Source organism: Vulpes lagopus, chromosome 14 (genome assembly GCF_018345385.1).
Source record: "Vulpes lagopus strain Blue_001 chromosome 14, ASM1834538v1, whole genome shotgun sequence".
Lineage (NCBI taxonomy): Eukaryota > Metazoa > Chordata > Mammalia > Carnivora > Canidae > Vulpes > Vulpes lagopus.
This window is the reverse complement of record NC_054837.1, coordinates 7070290-7088668: the sequence shown is the minus strand read 5'-3', so window position 1 is coordinate 7088668 and position 18379 is coordinate 7070290. Positions and strand designations below refer to the sequence as shown.

General features: G+C 44.8%; 1 protein-coding gene across 1 annotated transcript in view; it reads left to right on the top strand.

Annotated features, from left to right (window-relative positions):
• Nucleotides 1-18379, top strand: part of RNLS (renalase, FAD dependent amine oxidase) — a 242966-nt gene that overhangs the window by 27377 nt on the left and 197210 nt on the right. The gene's annotated exons all lie outside the window — the stretch shown is intronic.

Here is an 18379-nt window from a genome sequence, read left to right as displayed (position 1 = left end):
GTGTGTGTGTGTGTGTGTGTGTGTGTAACCACTGCTGGAAATGCGAGTTCCTTGAATGTGACTTGATAGGACGGAGATGTTGGAAAGTGGGTTTATCAAATGTTCAAGTGGGCGAGGGAGAGGGAAATATTTCATCATTGTTGACAAACACCTTGGTTAGCAAGCTTGCACCTTTCTTGAATACATTAGGTTTTGGGGGAGGAAAGAACAAGACTGCTCATATTCAAACCAAGATGCAAAAAAAAAAAAAAAAAAAAAAAAATGAGGGCACCTGGCGGTTTGGTTGATGAAATGTCTGACTCTTGATTTTGGCTCATGTCAGGATCGTAAGGTGGAGCCCACATCACGCTGTGCACCAGGCGCGGAGCCTGCTTGAGGTTCTCTCCCTGTGCCCCTCCCCATCCCTGCTCTCTCTGTCTGAAGAAATAAAAGAAAAGATGGTTAACTTCTTTCCTTCTTTTTTTTTTTTAAAGATTTATTTATTTATTTATTTATTTATTTATTTATTTATTTATTTATGAGAGAGAGAGATTGAGAGAGAGAGAGAGGCAGAGACACAGGAGGAGGGAGAAGCAGGCTCCACGCCGGGAGCCCGACGTGGGTCTCCAGGATTACGCCCTGGGCCAAAGGCAGGTGCCAAACCGCTGAGCCCCCCAGGGATCCCCAACTTCTTTCTTTTATCCACTAAGCTCGTGTTCCTGGAGTCTTACTCTAGCTCTCCCACCTTCTGCTATTCCACTGCCCCAAATAATATTTGTGGAATGAGTGGATTATGGATTGAGTGACGAGATGCCCCGTGTACCGGATTACATGCCGCGGACGGCTGTGGGAGAGAGAGCCAGGCCTCCTCACCTTGGCCTCCACTGTCCCACCACCTACTAAGGTACAGGTGGTCTGTTGAGTGAAGACAAATCAGTTACCAAAAAGGAAAAGGATTTTCCTCTCAGCCTGCTCCCTCACTGAACTCTGATTAAAGAAAAACAAGTGGCTGTATTTTTGATGGCGAGCTGAATGATTTTTTTTGGGGGGGGGGGTTTACAAACACAGAATAAATAAGCTTTATTTCTATAAAGCAGGTCTACTTGTACAATAGAACCTCTGAATGGAGGATAGCAGGAATTTGGGAAGATTTTTCCATTTACCAAAACATAATCTAAAGCAATGATTAAACATAGCAACCAGGGCACCTGGGTGGCTCAAGGGTTGAGCATCTGCGTTCGGCTTAGGTCATGACCCCGGGGTCCCAGGATCGAGTCCACATCGGGCTCCCTGCATGGAGCCTGCTTCTCCTTCTGCCTGTGTCTCTGCCTTTCTCTGGGTCTCTCATGAATAAATAAAAATAAATAAAATATTAAAAAAATATAGCAACAACCGAAAGACAAGGACGTTTGTGGATTGTGTGTGGCTGAGTGGGTAGGTGGGTAGGAGTGGGTGTGAGTGCAGATAGGACACTGGAGGAGGAGTGGAATTTCAAGATACAGGTGTTTGTGTCTATTCTGAAGCACCTCATGGGCTTAACAGTGAGTCGCATAGTAGAGAGTTTCAATATTAGTTGTTTTAAATCTGATAATGTTTTATACGTGGAGAAGTCCAAAAACTGGTTTTTAGCTTGTGAGTATACCAGAAAAAAAGAAAAAGGGATCAAAGTACTTCTTTTTCTGGGCCTTGATGTCTAATGTTCTTTTTAAATGATTTTTTTTTAAGATTTTATTTAATCATTCATGATAGACACACAGAGAGAGAGAGAGAGAGAGAGAGGTAGAGACACAGGCAGAGGGAGAAGCAGGCTCCATGCAGGGAGCCCGACGTGGGACTCGATCCTGGGACTCCAGGATCATGCCCTGGGCCAAAGGCAGGCACCAAACCGCTGAGCCACCCGGAGAGCCCCTATGTCTAAGGTTCTTGATGCAGGAAACATTTGCTGATTTTGCAAAGTGGCTGGTCCGTGGGACCCACACTGGCTGCCCCAGGGGTCCCCGCCGAGGCCTTCCTCCCACCCCACCCTTCCCTGCGCTCTTGCTCCCTTCCCTTTATCTTCTGAAACGAAAATATTTTTTTTCCTTTCCTCTTTTGGAGCTCGTATTATGGAACCAATGTCAAATCACAAGCAAACTGGATATGTCTCCAATTTATATTTACAGGTATCGGGCAGTGTTTTCTGCTTTGCCATCCTCGGGGCCAAGTTTCAGGGGTGGGGCAGCGGGAGGGCAGTGGGTGTGGAAGGAGCCCGGGGGCCCGTGTGAGTGTGGCCCGGGCCCCGCGGCTGGTTCCCAGCCGGCCTGTGTCCTCATGGCTGTGCTCGCTGGCGGCCCGTGATGCAGGCGGCCTTGGAGCAGGCCTGGCTTCCTGGCAGGCTCGGGTCTGCACGTGGGGGAGGGGGGTGCTCATAGTAGCCACGGTGGGGGAGGCTCGGTGGCCCATGATGCTGGCAGCCCTGGAGCAGGCCTGGCTTCCTGGCAGGCTCGGGCCTGCACGTGGGGGGCGGGGGGCAGGGGAAATCGCTCCCACCCGGCCCGAGGAGGCGGCTGCCGATGTCACTGCTGCAGGAGGAGAGAAGGTGCAGTTGGCCTGTGTGGCGAGAGGGCAGTCTGCCTGCGCTCCGACGATGCCCACGCAGGCCACCCGGGCCTCTGGCCACTGCACCTCGTGTCCCAGATGTGCGTCCCACTCCCGGAGCCCGGGCGGCAGTGCCACCAGAGGGGCCTTTGCGGACACGGCTGAGGCTGGAGGGGTGGCGGGCATCTGGACCGTGTGGGCCCCACAAGGCCCAGAGGTGGAGGAGAAGGGATGCGGGGCCGGTGCAGGGCCTCCTGCCCTGGGGGAGGTGCACGGGGCCGAGCCCCCTGAGGCCCCCGCACGGCCTCGGGACGCCAGGGCATCAGCCCCCTGGACCCGTCTCCGATGTGTGGGTCCCTGCCCGTGGCCCTGGGAGACCCCCTGCCCGTGGTGACCTGTCACAGCCCCTTGAGGCAACTCCTATTCCCGGGAATTGCTTCCACTAGGAATGGTGGCTTTCGGGAAGCTCACTCCCGCATCTGAGACCGCGGAGCGGCGGGGACAGGACTGTGACCCAGGACTCGGAGGCACCCGGGGGCTCCCGCTGCCTGCTGTCCGGGCGGCCCGGGAGGACCTCTGCCACCTCACGGGCCTGCAAAGCCGGGTCCTGATCTGCTGCCCGGTCTTAGGAGCTTCAGAGCAACTTACGTGCTGTGACCTACGAGTTTACCCGGGCCTTCTGATGAGGCCGTGCCTTGATTTCATTTTGCTTTGTTTTATGGTGGAAGGGCCGGCGCCTCCACGGAGGGCTGCTCGGGGCCTTCCCGTTACTGCAAAAGCCAAAATTGCCTGAAAGTCTCAAAACGCTGATAGTTTGGAAGTATATGCACTTCCACTGAGATAAAGATCTATCTTATCTGCGATTAATTTCACTTAGCATGTTGCAGGGATGTGTCTGTCAGTACGCTTTGAAAGACCCCACTAATTATTTGAAGAGAAATGTGCCTTCCAAATTCATGAGGTTCCAGGAAGCCCAGCAGAGCTGCCACGCAGATGCCAGACAAGCACCTTCCCATCTGCTTCCTCCTGGAGCTCAGTGACCTGGGGTTTGGAATGTGCCCTTCATGCTGGGCGCCCTCACACGTCCACGTGACAGGGGAAGACAATTTTTTAAAAAAGATTTATTTATTCATTCATTCATTCATTCTTGAGAGACAGAGAGAGAGAGGCAGAGACACAGGCAGAGGGAGAAGCAGACTCCATGCAGGGAGCCTGACATGGGACTCGATCCCCGGACCCCCTGGGCCAAAGGCAGATGCTCAACCACTGAGCCACCCAGGGATCCAAGACAGAAGACGTGAACTAAAGACGTCATGTCACTGAAGATTGTCTCAAGGGGCTGATGCCCCATTTAGGACCATTGCTTCCAAATAATGAAGTGAAAAAGCCACCACTCACCTGTCCTCGGCCCTTCCTCCCTGGAGCCCCCCTGTGGGCGCACACACAGCGGTTTAGTGCAGCTACTGTGGACCAGAGACAGTCCCCCCAGGCCCTTCCTCATCCCATACGTGCTGCAGCCTGTTGTCTAACCGTCGTCTTGGTTTCTTAGTAAGAAACCAACTTAGGATTTGAAAGTTCTTGTCATCCTTGAAGTCACATTGTTGGATTTTCTCACGTTATGCATAGATTTTATTTAGCCCACATGATGATAAACATATGGCTAGTTAAGAAGGATTGGTAACATTTCTTGCCTGGAAAATTTCTTGTTTGATCATTGACATATGATGTCCATTTTCTGAATCATGGGTTGGTTATAACATTTCTATTCGCCCCCAACATAAAGCTGATAATCGACTATTTCTTTTTTAATCGACTATTTTTAACCTCTATCGTTATCAGAAGGGTTTTTTCAGTGGTGGTGTTCATTGACGTGCTCATTCTTTTGTATATGAAAGTAGGAAAAATAAACAGGTCTCTGCAATAAGCACAAGGGGACAGCTTAATTCTCTTAATTGTGCTCAACGTAAATCAGTGAACTCTGTCTTTATTTGAACTGTTCCATTTTTAAAGTCACCGTTATTTATTTTAGAATTTTCAGTTTTGGTTCAATTAGGTGAAAAGATCAGCAAAGCAACTCAAAATGGATGAAAGATCTAAGTGTGAGACAAGATTCCATCCAAATCCTAGAGGAGAACACAGGCAACACCCTTTTTGGACTCGGCCACATAACTTCTTGCAAGATACATCCACGAAGGCAAAAGAAACAAAAGCTAAAATGAACTATTGTGACTTCATCAAGATAAGAAGCTTTTGCACAGCAAAGGATACAGTCAACAAACTCAAAGACAACCTACAGAATGGGAGAAGATATTTGCAAATGACATCAGATAAAGGGCTAGTTTCTAAAATCTATAAAGAACTTATTAAACTCAACAACAAAGAAACAAACAATCCAATCATGAAATGGGCAAAAGACAGGAACAGAAATCTCACAGAGGAAGACATGGACATGGCCAACATGCACATGAGAAAATGCTCCGCATCACTTGCCATCAGGGAAATACAAATCAAAACCACAATGAGATCCCACCTCACACCAGTGAGAATGGGGAACATTAACAAGGCAGGAAACCACAAATGTTGGAGAGGATGTGGATAAAGGGGAACCCTCTTACACTGTTGGTGGGAATGGGAACTGGGGCAGCCACTCTGGAAAATTGTGGAGGTTCCTCAAAGAGTTAAAACTAGACCTGCCCTACGACCCAGCAATTACACTGTTGGGGATTTACCCCAAAGATTCAGATGCAATGCAACGTCGGGACACCTGCACCCCGATGTTTCTAGCAGCAATGTCCACAATAGCCAAACTGTGGAAGGAGCCTCGGTGTCCATCGAAAGATGATGGATAAAGAAGATGTGGTCTATGTATACAATGGAATATTACTCAGCAATTAGAAACGACAAATACCCACCATTTGCTTCAACGTGGATGGAACTGGAGGGTATTATGCTGAGTGAAGTAAGTCAATCGGAGAAGGACAAACAGTGTATGTTCTCATTCATTTGGGGAATATGAATAATAGTGAAAGGGAATATAAAGGAAGGGAGAAGAAATGTTGGGAAATATCAGAAAGGGAGACAGAACATAAAGACTCCTAACTCTGGGAAACGAACTAGGGGTGGTGGAAGCGGAGGAGGGTGGGGGGTGGGGGTGAATGGGTGATGGGCACTGAGGGGGGCACTTGACGGGATGAGCACTGGGTGTTGTTCTGTATGTTGGCAAATTGAACACCAATAATAAATTTATTTTTTATAAAAAAATAAATAAATAAATAAAATGTTGAGAATAGGCAACAATGCCTATTCCTCTGCATTTACAAATCCTCTGCATTTACAAATGACTTGACAATAAGGTAAATATAGTAAGCGAGTATAGAGTTTTATCTATTAATAGGGATAGGCCTTCGGCAGCCAGATGTACTCAGGATAGTTAGAGATTGTGCAGGTTTGGATTTTTGTTTTCATCCTTGATGTGAAAGTAATTATAGACTTCTCCTGTCATTAAAATATGCCAATACCGAACACGTTCTTCATTCTTTATAATTAACTTTTCAGTAGCACTGTACATGCCAGACATGCATTTTTCCCCCAAAACCGCCACACACTTAGGACCGTTCATTTCACATGAACATATACGTAATTTTTAATTTAGTGATTATTTGTGAGATCAATGGTGATTCAAAATCTTGGAATACCTCAGAGTGATTATCTTACTTGACTTTTATTGTTCATTAGTGCTACCGGTAAAATGTTGTTATTGAAAATTTCCAATTAGAGTGCGTACGTTTGGATATTTTTCCCTGAAATGGCAAGTCTCACACTGTTGCTAATTAGAGATCCATGTAGAGAGATACATCATGGCACAAACTGACAAAAAAACAAAAAAAGGTATCTTTTGACAAAATGAACTTCCTGGGAACTTTCTTGTCAGCTCATTAGCACGAAGAGCCATAATGCAGGATTGTGCTGCTCCATTTATATTGAGTCCATGTGGTTATTTTTTTGCCTTTTTACTAAAGTCTTTCTCTAGTTAAGTTCTGGGTCAGTACTCTAGGAAAATGAAGATAAAAAATCCAGGCTAAGACCCAGGGACCTTCTTAGGGGTTTGCTGCATCAGAAGCACGTGGTTTTGCCGAATGGCTGCGAAGCTGTGCGTCCTGAGCAGAGGCCACCGTCCTCCAGCAGCAGCCAAGCAGGACTCCCCGGGGTCGCCGGGCCGCAGACCCAGGATGCGGACTCTGCATCCCGCACGTATGACACGAGCAGCATATACCATCTTTCCAACTTTTATTAAAAAAAAAAAATCGAAAACAAACGAAACCTGTCTTCTATGCAAGAGCATCCTTTCCGGCGTGGTATTTCCTGCCTCTGGCATGAAAGGACCCTGCAGGTCACCGGTCACCCTCGTACACGAGGACGTGTCCTCACGGTTGGACGTGGCTCAGCAGCTGTTCTGTTTCCTCAGACTCCGGCAGTAGGACATCCCCGCGTCGCCGGGCGTTGTCTCTGCCGCACTTGGCGCTCGCTTTAAACTGAATTAATGTGTGGGACGTCAGCGCAGAGGGACCCTAGGAGGGATCCTTGGACTCAGCACCATGCAGGTGGGGTGGCCGGGCAGCTGCAGGTGTTTCCCGCTCAAAATCCGTGGAGCTGCCCCGCAGCGCCCAGAGAACTACCAGAGCACGCGGGGAGGCCGAGGACGGGTGCTGGCGGTGGAGACTGGCCAGTCGTGGTCCTTCCACCTGGTAGAAGCTGGAGGTGGGCGAAACCAGGGTGCACCAGACTGCACTCGTCTCTGCCACAGACAGAAAAGACAGAAATAGGAGTACCCCGGGGCTCAGAGCCACATGGAGCGGCTGCCTTCAGGTCAGGGCGTGATCCTGAGGTCCCGGGATCGAGTCCTGTGTCGGGCTCCCCGCAGGAGCCTGCTTCTTCCTCGGCCTGGGTCTCTGCCTCTCAGTCTGGGTCCCTCATGAATAAATAAATAAAATCTTAAAAAAGAAAGGACAGAAATATGCAGCCATTGGCCCTTTTTTATTCCATTCGGTACTTTTAAGTGAAGCAAACACAAGATATAGAGAAATCCTATTTCTCTAAATGAAAAAAGAGAAAGAAAAAACGAGGAGTAACTAACGCTCACATAGTGCTTCCTATCAACCAGGTCCTCTCCGAATATTTTAAATATATTAACTAATTTAATTCTAGCATCATCATCCTCACATTATTGTCCCTGTTTTCATGATGAAACTGAAATACAGAGAGGTTAAGGAACTCGCCCAAGGTCGCAGGGGTGGGAAGTGACCGGGCCTGCGCAAGGACTCCCCCCCGCCCCCCGGCTGCCTGGATACACCCCGCGCCGTATGGTTGTGCCTTGTGTTTGTCAGACTTAATGGAAAACACATATTTTGAGGACAGCGTTGGCTGAGGAGTCATGACTATTAATATCCATGACTTTATCCCAACAGAAACAGAACTCTTCTGGTGTCTCAGACACATGCTTTTTGGTCATTTGGATTTCATGTGTTCAATCGGCCGCTAAGACCTATTTTAGGAACCGGTTCTCGTGTAGACCAGCTTGTTGGAACCCAGGGGTCGAAGATGCCTTCCGTTGTCATTTGGACCCATTCACGGTCTTTGCATTTCGCTATGATTAATTTACGAATATTGTATAAGGTTGTGAAGTATGGTTATGTGTATGTAGTCCTTTTAACGGACTGTTCCGTTAAATAAGCATCTTTGTGCATTTTAGGCTTGCTTTTCCAGAGGCATTTCATCTACTATTGTGTCTCTATTAACCAGACGTGATTTTCTTTTTAAGACTTATTTATTTGTCTTGGAGGTGGGGGAGTACATAGGGGGAGAGAGAGAGAGAGAGAGACTCTCAAGCAGACTCCATGAACACAGCCCAACACAGGGCTCGATCTCATGACCCTGAAATCTCAACATGAGCTGAAATCAAGAGTTGGGTGCTAATTGACTGGGCCACTCAGGAGGCCCCAGACATAATTCTTAAAAGATAATTTAGATTGTACTGGGCAACCACCAGACAACCCATGGGTCCATCTAAATTTAAAATATATAATAAGGAAGTGTGAAGTGGCACTGGAGAAGCTTCAGAAGAAGATGGAGAATTTCCAGATAACCGATTTTAGTTTGGATTTTTTTTTTTTTTTGTAGTATTGAAGTGAATTTCTTTACAATACGATTTTACTGTTTCTAAGTAGTCTCCACACCCAACATGGAGCTTGAACTCACATCCCCGAGATCAAAAGTCACATGCTCTTTGCTCTTTGGACTGAGCCAGCCAGGCACTCCTTTCACATGTGCAGGTTTTCATTTTTCCTTTTAGTCGTCGGCGTCTGAAGTGTCTGCTTGGCAAGTGAGAAGAGTGAGGCCCCAGGCAACACCCAGGGGAGAAATGATCAAGGGGTGTGGGGGTAGGGGAGGGGAAAGGGCAGGTGACAGAAGTCAGGGCTGGGGGCCACTGGCCGCCACATGGGGTCCTCCTCCCATGAGGAGTTAGGCTGGAAATACTCAGCAAGGGATTGTATCTGAAGCTTGAGGACAAAGGGGAGAGGCGTGGAGAAATGGAAATGCACAGGTTGGGGTCAAGGGAAATAAACCCACCTCTTTTAAAAGCACAGTTCAAATTGAACACCGATAAAAAATAAATTTATGAAAAATAAAGCACAGTTCAAAAAAAAATAAAAATAAAATTAAAAAAATAAAAATAACAAAAATAAATAAAGCACAGTTCAAGAATACTCTACCTGGAGTCATCTGTGTCACCAACTAGGCCTTGCCTCACTTTGGGGTAACCGTCCTCATCGTTGTGTGCTGGGAAAGGGATGGTTTTCTATCACTCAAGGGAGAGATACTCGCAAGTCCTAGGAGTGCCCAGAGCATTTTTATTATATTTTGTGATTACAGTTGGAGATGCTGCTTATCTTATTTCTTGTAAAACTCCGAGGGAAGCCTTCCAAGGGCTTTACTGCTCTTGGGTCTCTCCATAATCAAACATGCTTCTTCAGCAGTAATTTTAGCATCTATTATCGCGCCTGAGCCGCTGGCAGCCGGGCAGCCTCACAGCTTTGACATCACTTGTGGTTTGCAGACTGTCCTGCAGCGCTGTCTCGTGCTCCTGATAATAGGTTCTAAATGTGCCACTGATTTATGCTGCCTGGAACTGTCCCATCTCTTCCTAGCAATTGAATTTGGCAAATTAATCATTTAACCTTTTCCGCCCCATGCTCGGGCCTCATTGGGAGGTCATTGGTGTCACACCAAGTAAGACTCTGCATTGACAGAAGAAGTTTCTGCTGCAGCTGTGACTGTCACCCCGTCTGGAGGATGTGCATGTTGTGATTTCAGATGAAGAAGCAAAAGCAAATAAAAGCGTATTTTCCCAGGCGCCCCGAGCCCACCGCAGAACCGAAAAGGGAGATTCGCATTCCTCGTTTCCAGTCAGGAGCTTGGCTCCGTGGGCTTTCTTTTCTTCTCACCAGAGCTCCTGTGCCTACAGCGCAGTATAATGATGCTTAAATTCAGCCTCACAGTGAAGTTCTCAGAGCCGATTCCAAGCTGCTGGGTTTAAGGACTTGGGTGGGAGGGGGGGAGGGGAACTGTCAAGGGGGTCTGCGTTCCTCTGACGTGCTAGCTCTCCATTCGCTGTAACCTTGAACTTTTATATCACAGGGATCTCTCTTTAATCAGGCCTGGTGATTAAGCAGAAACTTAGTGGATGGAGACTCTGCATGACTGGTCCCCCAGGCAAAATGCAAAAGTGTCTGTTCCCTCTTTGCTCCTTGCACCCCCACCTCTCAGAAAAGCCTCATCGAGTCCTTGGAATGGGCTGTGCACAGTTGTATTTAATGCTCTCAGTCCCCCCGGCCCGCTGCCCCTCAGACCTCCATATCTCCATCCTCGCCAGATAGACACTTGGGTCACTGAGGCTTCCTCTTCCATAAAGAATCTTCAAATAGGGGCATCTGAGTGGCTCAGCCAGTGGCTTTGGTTTCAGCTCAGGTCATGGTCTCAGGGTGTGAGATTGAGCCCCTGTAGGGCTCTGCGGTCAGCGGGGAGTCTGCTTGGGATTCTCTCCCTCCTTCTCTCCCTCCCTCCCCTCTTATACTCTGTATCTAAAATAAATAAGTAAATAAATAATCTTTTTTAAAAAAACCTTCAAATAAACATCATCAGCAGACGGTCCTTATTAGTTCCCTGCATTGACTCAAAGTGGCGCAAGGATATTTCTCTTTGCCCCAGGGATCAATTAGACCCAAACTCAGATTGGACCAGAATATAGAGATATAAAGTTAGAAGGTTAACAAAGGAGGTGTTGTTAGGGTCAGTGGTCTTCTCTAGCTTTAGAAAGTTAGAATTCTTTTCTTTGACAAACATAATTTTCCTGCCTTGATTTCCTGTGCACGGTAGTACAATGTGTTCTTAAGACTAATTCTTGGAACAGTCTAGAAGGTTCATGTGCTTCTTATTTTGTTGCTACTTGTCGAAGGTCAAAGGGGTTGAATGTGTCAGATGCATTGGGTCATTTGCCTAACACTCTACATATTTAATAAAAAAGGGTATGTAGAAATTCAAAGGTATGTTTCATCTTGTTTCAGCATTTAATTTCAGATCATGGCCAAGTATCTGTTTTCATTGAGAAAAGCAAGAATCTGCCAAAAGTCAACATGAAGCAAATGAATTACATCATGGTGAAAAAGAGTTAAGACTTGTATACACATTGCTCCATTCAGTTGTTATCAGAGTAGCTTTGTTTTTAAAAAGTATTACGCTTTTCGTTGCAATCTAGAAAACTTCTAGAGAATTTAATGTATGATTTACACTGCATTCTGAAACTGCTCACAGAGTATAAATATTTCCTTTCTATTTTATAGAAATGCTCATGCAGTTTTCAGTCAGCCAGCCTGATTGTGGGGGAGAATGCTCTGAGGCTGAACTACATTACAACGCTGTAGTAACTAAACCAGTATGGTATTGGCATAAAAGCAGACATATAGAGGGACGCCCTGTGGCTCAGTGGTTGGGCATCCGCCTTCGGCCCAGGGCGTGACCCCGGAGTCCCGGGATCGAGTCCGTCAGGCTCCCCGCAAGGAGCCTGCTTCTTCTGCCTGCGTCTCTGCCTCTCTCTCTGTGTCTCTTATGAATAAATAAGTAAAATCTTAAAAAAAAAAAACCCAGACATATAGATCAATGGAACAGGGTAGAGAGACCAGAAATAAACTCACACATAATACAGTCAATTAATTTGTGACAAAGGAGCTAAGGATATACAATGGGGAGAGGACAGTTTTTGAAATAAAAGGGTGTTGGAAAAACTGGACAGCCACATGTAAAAGAATGAAACTAGATCACTCTCTTACCCCATGCACAAAAAAGTAATTCAAAATAGATTAAAGACTTGAACATAAGACCTGAAACCATAAAACTCCTAGGAGAAAACGTAAGTGGTGAGCTCCTTGACATAGGTCTTGGTGATGATTTTTTTTAATCTGACACCAAAAGCAAAAGCAAGAAAAGCAAAAATCACCAGATGGGAATAACATCATACTAAAAAGCTTCTGCACAACAAAAGAAATAATCAAAAAAATGCAAAAGCAACCTACTAAATGGGAGAAAATATTTTCAAGTCATATATCTGAAAATAGGTCAATATCCAGCATACATAAAGGGCTTATATAACTCAATAACAACAGAAAATTCAATTTAAAAATGGGGGGATCCCTGGGTGGCTCAGTGGTTTAGCACCTGCCTTTGGCCCAGGGCGCGATCCTGGAGTCCTTGGATCGAGTCCCACGTTGGGCTCCCTGCATGGAGCCTGCTTCTCCCTCCTCCTGTGTCTCTGCCTCTCTCTCTCTCTCTCTCTCTCTCTCTATGTCTATCATAAATAAATAAATAAATAAATAAATAAATAAATAAATAAATAAATAAATCTTTTAAAAAAATGGGCAGAAGCTCTAAATAGATATTTTTCCAGAGAACACATACATGTAAAGCTGCTCAACATCATTAATCATCAGGGAAAGGCAAATCAAAAGCACACTGAGATATCACCTTACACCTGTCAGAGAGGAAATAACAAGTACTAGTGAGTATGTGGAGGAAAGGGAACCTTTGTGCACTGTTGGTGAAAGTGTAAATTTGTGCTATGGAAAATAGTTTGGAGGGCCCTCAAAAAATTGAAAATACAACTAACATATAATCCAACAATTCCACCTCTAAGTATTTTTCCAAGCAAAATGAAAACACTAATTCAAAAAAATATTTGCACCCCTACATTTATTGCAACATTATCTACAGTAGCCAGACTATGGAATGAGCCCAAGTGTCCATCAATTGATGAATGGATAAAGATGTGGGGTGTGTGTGTGTGTGTGTGTGTGTGTGTGTGTGTGTGTAATGGAATATTACTAAGCCACTAAAAAAGAATGAGATCTTGCCATTTGTGACAACATGACTGAAACTTGATAGTATTACACTAAGTGAAGTAAGTCACTGAGAGTCAAATACTCTTCAATATGATCTCCAATATGTTGAATCTTAAAAAGAAAAAAAAAAGCTCATTGATATAGAGAACAGATTGGTGCCTGCTTGGGGGTGGGGGGTGGAGTGTGAGACGTGAGTGAGGGGGGTCTAAAGGTAAAAAGAAAAAAATGAAATTGATGTAAAACAGGAATAACAATTTGAATCACAAACAAAATATTCAGTATATATTTAGAGAAAACACAATGTGTGTTCTTGAGAGAGTTTCTCTGGGAATTTGTACTTTTACTATATAATTCTCAAAATATTTTGTTGGAATTTTTGGGAAGTCTTTAAAAGTAAAGTTATAGTCAACTCTTAAACTAGAACAATTTTTTTTTTCAAACTACGTAAGCATGGATTTAGGGAATTTGGAGCCACCCTGGAAAAATTCATCAGATTGCTGTTGTAGCCACACATTCTTTTAGATACACACCTACTTCTCTAGCCATGGCCTGAATAATTTTTGACTCTTCTCAAACTGTTTTCCACTTTCAATGGAAAAAAGATTTGCTATCCTTGCAGATATTCAAAAGAATGAGCTGCGTTCTCTAAAAGTTCTCTAAAAGTTCCAGAAGGGTACTTCTCAAAATGTTTAGAATAATATTCAAAATTTTTAGAATAATAGTAACAACTGTGGCACAACAGCATCACCTTTGAAACAGTGCAGTTGTGTGGATGTGTGTTAATTCTTACGTATTTGTTTAAAAAATATACTAGTTTGTGGCTGCGTGTGCAGTACTGAGGTCATGGATGCCTTATTCTTGAAATTTTCATTTCCTGGGACCCAAGTACAATTGCTGTCCTCCTTGCACACTCTCTAGTGAAGTGCTTGTCTTTGACTAGTGGAGAAATATGCGATCTTGTAAATTTTCAGGAGTCATGAGCACAATCTAGCATAGTTGCTCCACGAACATTTTTAAGAACTACATCTTTTAGTAGTGAAAACACGTTAACAAAGCAAGACTTCACAAAATAGGGAAAAATATATTTTGAAAACTTAGATGATTGCTTGAAGCATTTTTTTTATCACAACATACATTTTATAATTGAAATTATATTGATGTTCTGGTGGAGAACTCATTTAACTCATTTTTATTTGTGGCTTATGTTTATTTAACTCATTTTTATTTGTGGCTTATTTAAGTTTTTGGCTTATGTCATTAAAGCGATAACAGTATTTTGTTCATAAATGATGGTTAAGAATCTATTGATAGAGTAAATGAATGTGACTATGGAAGATTTTGATCATGGCCATTTGATGCCTTATAATATAGCTTGATGGAATGGAATATTCAGAAGTCAACACAGATTTACTTTTGTAAATCTTTATTTTGAATGATTTGACTTTTGAACGTGTTATGCTGACTCCGAGATTACGGATCTGAAATCCGATTCAGGAAGGCATTGGGAAAAGAAAAAAGAAAAGAAAAATAAAGAAAAGAAGGCATTGGGTATGTCCATGCTACAAAGCAAGTTAGATATTTACGGAAATCAGCCTATCCAACATACGCGTGCAGTGGTTCCCGAGGCCGCCAGCACGGCAGCCAGCATGCGTCCTACATGTACCGGCCTACGCTCCAGCGACTGCGGGCTCCAGGGGGGGAGAAGACCGAGCTAGGAGTCTTTACAGCAACTCTGTGTTCTTATTCCAGATCTCTGGTCTCTGGAGGTGTGATGAGTTTGGACCCGTGGTCTCCAAAGTCCTCCCAGATTAGAACATATGCCGTGATTTTCGGAATTCTCCTTTCTTCTTGAACAACACAGTCCTACTCACCCCCAAACTCTTAGTATTTTCAATATGTGCGATTATATGCGGATGCTCTGTGTGGAAGCATTCTGTGACCTAATTAAATCTTTTCACTCCGAGGTAGTGTTGTTGTTCAACCAGGAAACATGTGAGCTATAGCTAGGCAAAGGGCAGTGTGGACTCCACGGTTATGCAGATGCTGCAGCAGCTAATTTGAAAGCCTTCCCCCTGCCTCAAAAGTTGGAGCTACTCTCGCCTGAATTAGCTGGTCAACGTAGCAGTGTCCACCTCACTTAGTCTTTGTAGAGACCATTTCTAAGTCCCATGAAACTGTAGTTTACGTCCAGTGTGGTTTAGAGATGCTTTCTGGCGGGCCCAGGATGTGTCACCCCATTAAAGGGAGACTCTCCATATTGTTTATGGAAACAGGGAACAAAATGAAGTCATAACTCTGGAAGACACCCTATTTGGCACTGCCTTTTGGGAGAAGTAATTCCAAATAATTAAAAAAGGGCCAGTTAACTTTTTCCTTAAACATCTTCCAGCAAGGAGTTATAATTTCCCTCAGTACCCTAAGTCAGCAGCCACGTATTCTTCCTTAAGCAGGTTCCTTCTTTTTTTTTTTTAATATTTGATTTATTTATTCATGAGAGAGACACACAGAGAGAGGCAGAAACACAGGCAGAGGGAGAAGCAGGCTCCATGCAGGGAGCTCGATGCGGGACTCAATCCCGGGACCCCGGAATCACGCCCTGAGCCGAAGGCAGATGCTCAACCACTGGGCCACCGGGGCATCCCAAGTAGGTTCCTTCTTGAGGAAAACTGGAACAAAGGACGTGATGACAGGATAATATCTAAAACTCACCCTTGCATCCCCTTCAATGTTTCTATTGCTTGCTTTTATTTTGAATGCCTCGGCCCACAGTGAAGCAATGGAATTTGCTGCAACTGAGCAAGCTCAAAGCCTCAGAAAAGAAAAAAAAATCAGGCTTCACAATGGGAATGAAGTGTCTTAGTATTTCTTTCAAATTCTGCCCCCTTTACGCTTTTCTGGAAGCATCTCTAAAGGCAGGCATTGCGAGAGATTTGGAGCAGAGATACATGGTGATCAAACACAAGCATGGCAGGAATGTCTTTTCTAAGGGTCAAGGAGGTCACATTGTTTGTTATATTTTTTGAACTCTTAGAATACTTGTGGATTTTTACTCTGATGACAAAGTGCAGCTGTTTCTAGTCAACTCTTTTGAATAAAGTTCTTCCGTCGCGCATCCATTTCAAGATGAGTAGACCCCGGACCCAGAGTGAATCTTGCCCTGTGAGACGTTCCTGTTGTTTGTGGGACTTAATCTCCAGGTTAACCTGCAAGGATAGTTTTTTTTTCCCCCCTGTTGGAATCGCACAGAAGTAAATGAAGCCCCCACCTGGATCTCTGCACCTCAGGCTTGTCTGGAATTCGTATAGGAGTTCTTTATTTCCACACAGTTGTGCTGCGTTCACCAATTCTGAACCTAAGTTGTATTTTCCACTGCTGAAATTCTCAAGTGACTCGACAAGTGCGTCTCTCTTTTCTCCCCCAGGGTCCCCTAGGGACCCGAGATGTGGAAGGAGTTCACTTATACATCTGTCATCGTTAACACCATCTTGCCCCCGCCTCTTATTTTCACTTTTACTGAAATACACATGTAGAAGAATGCATGTGCGTTAAGTACACGTCTTGATGAATTTTGGCAAACCGAACGTACACCCGTAGAACCAGGATCCCCGCCAAGAAGCAAGACACGCTGGTGCCCTGGGAGGCCTGCCGCTTGCATGCCTGTCCAGTCCCTGGCTTGCCCATCCTCCAGTAGCAATCTGCCTGACTTCTAGCAGCATAGGTTTTTTTTCTTGGCTGTTTCTGTGCTACTTTAAATGGAATCAAACAATACATGCTCCTCAGTGTTTAGCGACTTTCTCTTGCCATTTTTTTGTGTGAAGTTATCAATACGTGTAGTTAAGATTGTTTTTTCTTGCTGCTGTGTAGTATCACACTGTACAGATCTAGCACATTTTATCCATTTCATGTCGATGGGCATCTGGGCAGTTCCCTCGTCGATGCTGCTCCCGTAGACGTTCTGTGGGTTTCCCTTAATGAGCAAATTGTGTACATCTGTCTGGACATCTACATTGGAGATCATCAACATCTGTTAGTTTTTCAAAATTTTTTTTAAAGATTTTATTTTTTATTTATTCATGAGAGACACAGAGCAAGACAGAGAGAGGCAGAGACACAGGCAGAGGGAGAAGCAGGCTCCCTGCGGGGAGCCCGATGTGGGACTCGATCCTGGGACCCCAGGATCACACCCTGGGCTTCAGGCAGCACTACACCACTGCACCACTGGGGCTGCCCTAGTTTTTCAATTTTATTGATGAAAATACTTATATATCTGAGCATGTCTGAGTAGCATGAATCACCCAGAGTGACTGTGTAGAGTTGATATAATTTTTTTTTTTCTAAATCGCAGAAACTTAGCATTTTAGTAGCCAGCTTCCCTCTTGGTTTCAGTCATGCTGGTTCCATTCCCACCCGGTGCACGTCCTCCTCTTGCCCTGCAGCCCTGTTCCTGTGCACTCTATGCTCATGCTTGCTCCTCCCTCTTTGCTCTTACTTCTGTCTCCTAGGGTGGCCTGGTAATAAGACTCACAGTGATAAATAACCACAGCAGCTCTATATTGAGCAGTAAAAGTGAAAAAAAGTAAGTGTTTTTTACGTTATTTTATTTGACCCTCACATCATTCTTGTGTTACCCAAATATTATTGTCCCAATCGATCAGTAATTTTAAATTATGATTATCATGATTCAGATCTGCAAAACAAGGACCGAGAACGACAGAGTTAACCTTTGTGGACTCAACTCTCAGATTTAATTTGTGTAGAAAGTCCGCGAGTCTTGCCTCAATGTTTTCCTGTCCCCAAGATTTGGAATGAGGTGACTTGCTCGAGTCACACTACTGTCAAGCGACAGAGCTGCTATTGGAGCCCAGCTGGGAGGACCGGACATCGGGTTAGCGTTCCGTAACCTCTGCCCTCCCCCTCACACCCTGTGTTTATCTCTGGTCTCACCTCCTTCAGATGGCTCTTCCTTGAATGATTCTATCCTGATTTTGCTTTTTCCAAGAATACCAGCCAGCATGTATTCATTCAATCAACAAATATTTATGAACCATGTTTAGGTTCCAGGAACGGTGCTAATACCTCTCCATGTGTCCTCATCCCTCCTCCAGCCTGGGAGGGAGCTACCGCTAATGACGTCAGTTGACCCTTCCTCCTAAAATACGGGCAGTGCTCAAGACTTTGTCTTGAGCTCTCTTCGTTTTCTTGCTTTCTCTGTCAGCCATTTCATTCGCCCGTGGACTTTCTGTGCAGAAGACCTCAAATCCTTAGTTTTAGCCCTGATTTCTCCTTTATGACTTAGGCTCAGGCTGCCTGTAGAGTTCAACTTATGCAAATTTGCTATCCTCACCAGACTTACTCCTCCCTTTATGTTCTGTGTG